The 6,244-nt window shown below is 34.4% G+C and overlaps 1 protein-coding gene across 2 annotated transcripts in view; it reads left to right on the forward strand.

The window, feature by feature from the left end:
- LOC117181385 (integrin alpha-PS1) overlaps positions 1–6,244 on the forward strand; it is a 71,390-nt gene that overhangs the window by 59,068 nt on the left and 6,078 nt on the right. The gene's annotated exons all lie outside the window — the stretch shown is intronic.

The raw sequence follows: 6,244 nt of genomic DNA on the forward strand, positions 1-6,244 counted from the left end.
GGAAGCATTTATCCGTATCACATTCTCTAAATATTTTTTCAGCTGCTCCCAAGTACTTAAGTTTCATCAGAAATAATTTCCATACACATTAATGTTAATGGCGATTCCTGATGGTCACTGGATATAAGTACAATTTTCGTAACGATTAATCTCAAGATTATTACAAGTATCGTATTTAGCGTTTGAATAGGGCCTCGTTCTCGGGATTTTCTTCCCTATGCTTCTCGAGATTACCGGAGAGTGTGGGATCTGGTCTTCGTCTTTTAAAGAAACCAAGCTTCCAAAGAAGCAATGTCAATAGGATTAATAGGAATAATCCGGCCATAATGGATCCTATTATTATCCAAATTGGAACTGGTTCAGGTTCTTGGAGATCTGATAAATCTGGATACACTATAGTTTCAACCTGACAATGTAAAAGAAATGATTGAGTGCATGAAGTGAGTTCATTTTTGATTAAAATTCTGGTTTTAGGAAAGTTGATAGTATGACTTACTATTGCGTGATCGTCTGTTAGATTTTCTTGCTGTATATTCACACCACGAGGAATAATAACTTTTGCCATTGATCCTATTCGTACCTCGTCGACTTTGCGATAGTCCTCAGCCAATGTTGAATTCCAAAGCCTATAAGTATGTTATAATTAATCAACTTATACCAAACATATCAATGAAGATATAGTTGCTAACGAAGTAATAAACTAGGACTGGCGAGGATCAACGGCTCGGTTCAGTTCGGTTTCGATTTTCATGCAGGGCACTCGTGACCATTTCTGGGAAACCTAATCTAAAGTTCTAGGTTTGTCTCTCAACATGTTATCGACAAAATATGAAATCCAGGCAATCTATAGAATTACCAGGAGAAATAGGAATTGAGTAGGTATTTTAATAGGAAGGGAGTGAATTGAAAAGGAGCGCTAGGTGAGTCCATCAGTGTGGTTTTAATTCTTGCTCGGAGAGGAGACGCACCATTTCAAAAGCAATTGTCAAGTCATGGGATTGCAATTTAAAATTTGGTTCACTCTTTTAAAAAGACTTTGTAACTCAGTTGTTATTGATATTATTATTACTGATTTTTTTCTTCAAAATTTTAGTCAGCAAACTAGACCATCATAACTTTATGTATTTTAATCCGCTGAATCCGGATCCAAGAACAAAATCATTCTGTCCGCTCAGGTTTTTGAGAGAATTAGTCGTTTCGTCTATTTTTGAAACAACATAGGGTGTGAACCTGACGCTCTAGAAACTTTTAGCATGGTTTAAAGTTCATGGTTCAATTAAAGGCTGACCTTTAGATTGTACTATAAGGGTGTTGGAACACAAGGACCCAACCTCAAAATAAATTACCTCATTCTACTCCATAAATACTAGAATTCCATATGTTTTAGATAATGAGGTCCTATTCCTGCTTTGAATAAAATCTGTATACGAAGAGAGAATTTCGTTAATTCCAATAGTTTTTGTATATGTCGTTTCTTTTTATTCTAACCCGAGTATAAAAAAAAAAAACGTTTTAAACAAAAACCTATTGAAATTAGCCAATCTTTCACTCCGCATGAAGATTTGATTCAACAAAGGAATAGGTCCTAATAACCTAAAAATGATGTATATTTAGTATGTATGAAGTAAATTGAGACAATTCAATTCTGAGGTTAGGTAACTGAAAGAATCAATGAAAAACTATTTCGTTGTGGTTAATTATAACTTCTAAAAGTAAACAAATGTGAGCTCTGTGAAATAAAGAAGCGCAGTGCTGGTTTACTTCTAAAAAGTGATTTTCTAAAAAGTGTGATTTGAAGCTATGGTATGTGGAAAAAGTCGGCTTTTCAACACTGTGAGAATATTATTATAAAAACAGAAATTTCGGTCCCCCGTGAGATATCTAAAAAGTTGCAGTATCTCATGTGGAACTTTTGAATATCTTAAAAAAGTCCCAGCAGCATCCTAGGATATCCCACGGATAGCGGAATTTCAGCACTGATGGCATATCTCGGGGCATTATTTAATATACTTGAAGTTTATAAGCAATATAAAATATTACCTTGCTTTAACAGTAATGGTCACGATTTTCTTCCATTGGAGATTGTCAATTTTACATACAATGTCGACACATTTAGCTGTCCCTGCTTTGCAGTTCTAAAAAAGCGAATATTCAGTAACACAGAAAAATAAATGTAGGACTTATAATTTATGATAATAACCGAATGTATCATTTCAGATCGTAGACGTAAGAATATATGGACAGCGCAATCCTGCGGCGACTGAAGCTCTAGTACGAGATGACGAATAAATACAAGTAATTGCACTGTCAATTTCGAATGATACTAATTGACTGGTTGAATGCAATAACAGTCTACTGCATTTTCTGAATTTAATTGTTTTTCATTTGTTCTTCATGAAGTTATGTGCAAAACAAATAAAAAATATGTAAATTCTGAAAATTCAAGTAGGCACAAAAGCTAAGTTATTGCACCCAACCGCTCAATTGAAAGTCGGTAAAAGTGATTGCAATCAAAGTGAAATAAGGGAAAGTGAATAGATGCGATTTATAACGTTTGCACATTGATTGCAAGAGTTATGTACCTCTTGCACGGCGTAGCGTTCTAGAAAAGCCAGCATCACTGTTTCAGATACTTACCATAGAAACTACTTGATGTCTGCGACCATCTTTGATAAATGTTCGAGTGTTAACAACTTTCTCAGTGTCTCGTTTTCTTCTAACGTAATTTGTGTGGTTATAAATAACTGGATGAGGTGTCGTCACTTCTGTAGGCATAAGTGGTTCTATTTCGCTTGTACTGTGTAACATTAGCGGATTCACGTATCCTTCGGGTATTTCACATTTTCCAGACGCCCCTTCATGCACTAAAATAGCAAAATTCCGCCCATATTTAATTTGTTCAAAAAGCTCAAAGTTAAGTCACTACTACCTCTATCATTGATTTATTTTGTAATCTAGCCAAAATTTTAATTTAAAATGGTTTGAACTAAAAATTGTATTTAGTAAGCCTCATTACGACATGTAAAATGATTTTCAAAACTGACTGCTGAAAGGAATAAATTGAATAATTCAGAAAATAATTCAAATAAAAATTAGGGATCCACAAAATTTTCTAGTATCCTTGTACAAATTGCCGGTGTCGAGAACTTTTGGTTTTCAATTATTTTAATCTCATCCCATACCGACTTGAATATTCAACCAAGATCGGGCAACATTCTCGATAATATTTATACTGTAAAAAGAGCTTTGGTGATATTTACAATCAGTAATTATACGTGAAGTTTAGTTTAAATTACAATATATAACCTGATTAATTAACGACACGACAGTAGTTCTTTGCGATCCAGTGTGATATAATTTCAGGCAATAATGTGAAAATAAAATGAAGGTTGTCCTATTTGTAGTCGAGTGTAAAATTACTACGTCCTATGATGGAAATTATTCGATCGGCGTGGGACATGGTAAGTTTACGTAAGGTGATAACTTTACTTGGAGCGTTAAGTCTACGAAAGTGTATGTAAATTTTGACGGCGTGTGCCTTTCTATCGCGAGGAAGTAAGTCCCCAATTACGAACACTGCAGAACTATTTGCAGGACGTAAATTTGGACCATTCGATACTAGCGAGTGCAAGTCGTGCCAAACGATGACTTCCGGAGACGCCCGAACGACCTCTTACCATTTGGTGAGCATTTCGTTTATTGTTTTGTACGTCATATTGGTTTAACGTTCTTTTGAGATTTTTGAAAACTTGGAAATTTAGACAGGATCTAGACAGAATTTAGACTTAGATCTACAAATAAATTCGGTGCATTTACTTTAATGTCTTGTAACTCTTGGTCTAACTGGGATTGTTTCCCGCTCTAAGATAGATTTAAAGTGTGAACCATAAGCTTTAAAGCACAATATAGTGGGTGGCGGCCCTGTGGACTTTACCTAAAAAAGCATTAGTCAATAACATGGCGTCCTACAAGCAACATTTGAGAGCCTGCATTTCCTTTGCATTCCCAATGAAAAAACGTAGCTGAGGCGAACGAAATTACTTTTTCAGCCTTAGGAGAAAGTACGGGGATACATAAAACGTGTAAAAAGTGATTTTAGAGATTTAGAAATGATGATTTTTCAATTGGAATGCAAACAGCATGCAGTGTCTCTAATGCTCCTTGTCGAACGACATTGTCTTCACTAATGATTTTTGAAGTTAAGTCCGCAGGGCCACCACTTATTGTATTGTGTTTTAAAGTGTGAGGTTCGCCCTTTGAAAGTACGTCAGGACGGAAAAAATTCAAGTTTCACCAAGAGTTCGAAGCCATCGAAATAAAGGTACCGAATTAACTTGTAGGTTTAATATATATAATCTACTACTATATATATATATATACTATACAATTATATAAAATTCTATTTTCAATAAATATAGAAAGGATGTTTGAGTATAACGGAAAAGTTGAGGGAGGCCTGACCTCAAAATATAATTTTGAAGTGTGTATTGACTTACCACCCGTACATAATTTCACGGTCGAAGACGGGAACTTTATGTCCTGCATGTATTTCTTAATGCGGACGCAGGTTGAGAAGGAAAATATGTATTTATACAAAATTCTGTTTATTTACTATGTGACACGCCGATCGAATAGTTTCCATCGTCGCAGGATGTAAATTTACATAAACTTTTTTTACAGAGTACATTTTGCGTTTGACATTTCGCGTAAATGTCAAAAATATCACGACAGATAAGAAGACCAAAAAGTACCATCGTCATTTTCGAGCTCATCAAAGTAATAATCTAATGCTAAATCAAGTAATTAAGCATAATAATTTTACAAAATATAACCACTTCATTCATTAAACATTAGGTTAAAAAATTGTAAAAAAATTTTTAATGAAAAAGGTAGAAAATCAACTCTGATTAAGGATATCAGCTCGTTGCGTTCACCCCGTACCCCATTATCTATCTGTGTCTAAAAAATGTGAAAAACTTCAAATTTTTTAACCGAGGCGAGTTGGACTTTTAGTTTTGGGTCGGGCTGCGAATCCAGAACTCGACCCGAAGTAATTTTGCATATCAATAATAAAAAGTAAATGTGAATGCTTTTCTTGACCGTTTGCATCTGTTAAACTAACAATAATTTATTGAAATTTACATTAAAAAAAAAGCGATAGTCTCTTCTTTTAATACACTACATTTAATTCCTTTTTTGCAAACGAAAAGAAATTCCAAGTATTTGTGTACATATAGCGCAAGTGTAACAAATTATAAAAGACTAATACGTACCAGCAATAGAGGGGGTGTCTTCCAAATAAAGCAGCCACTTTCCGCGTGCCTTGTCATTAGCAACTTCATATGGCCACATAATCTTAACTTCCAAAGTACTGACTTTCCACGGGCCATCATTGAATACTTCGTACACATGAGAAACTTTTGGGCCAACCTCGTGTAGATTTTTTATAGCAGACTCGCCAACAATAGGGCCTCCATAGTATGTCCATAGAGTTTTTTGAATGCTGCAAATGCATAAAGTACACGATTCATACATAAGTACATAATTTTAAGTAAACGAAAAAAACATAAAGTACAATTGAGCCCTTTAACATACAAGTATAGAATTTTTTACCCTTTTATAGATAATTCCGCTCGTCGAATTACAGTCGCACGCAGGGCTGTAGGTGCCTTCTCACTAACTTCCGTTGATGTAGAAGTAGCAAAAACGTTAAAAAGAAGTTGTGATTCACTGTCCTCTAACTTCTTCGAATCAAACTTCACTAGTACAAATACAGTCTTATTCTTTTTTAAAGGATTCCCTATTGAACACACCACAACAGTCTCGTTATGTATTTTGCACATTACAGAATAGGGCGTTGAACTAATGTAGTTTAAATTTGCAGAATGTTCAATAAACAGCTGTGCATCGTAGGCTGATTCACCAACATTTGTAACTGTCGCATTGACAAGTACATCTGAGTCTTCTTTCAATGTAAGTTCATAAAATTTTTCATCAGCTTGCGACGCTGCAAATACATTGATTGATAGTTAATCATTCATTACTTGTTTTTCACTTATAATATTAAAAATCATTGGAGTCAAATTCTTGGACAAAAAAAGAATCTTAGAGTAGAATAGTGGATCAAAATTTTTAAAAATTGTATATTTATTTCACAAAATGTTAAGTAAAAAACACTAAAAATTACAAGGGCTTGAATTAACGAAAGCAGCCTCATTTAAGGTTATTAAAAACTTTAAGCATA

This window comes from Belonocnema kinseyi, chromosome 10, assembly GCF_010883055.1.
Source record: "Belonocnema kinseyi isolate 2016_QV_RU_SX_M_011 chromosome 10, B_treatae_v1, whole genome shotgun sequence".
Lineage (NCBI taxonomy): Eukaryota > Metazoa > Arthropoda > Insecta > Hymenoptera > Cynipidae > Belonocnema > Belonocnema kinseyi.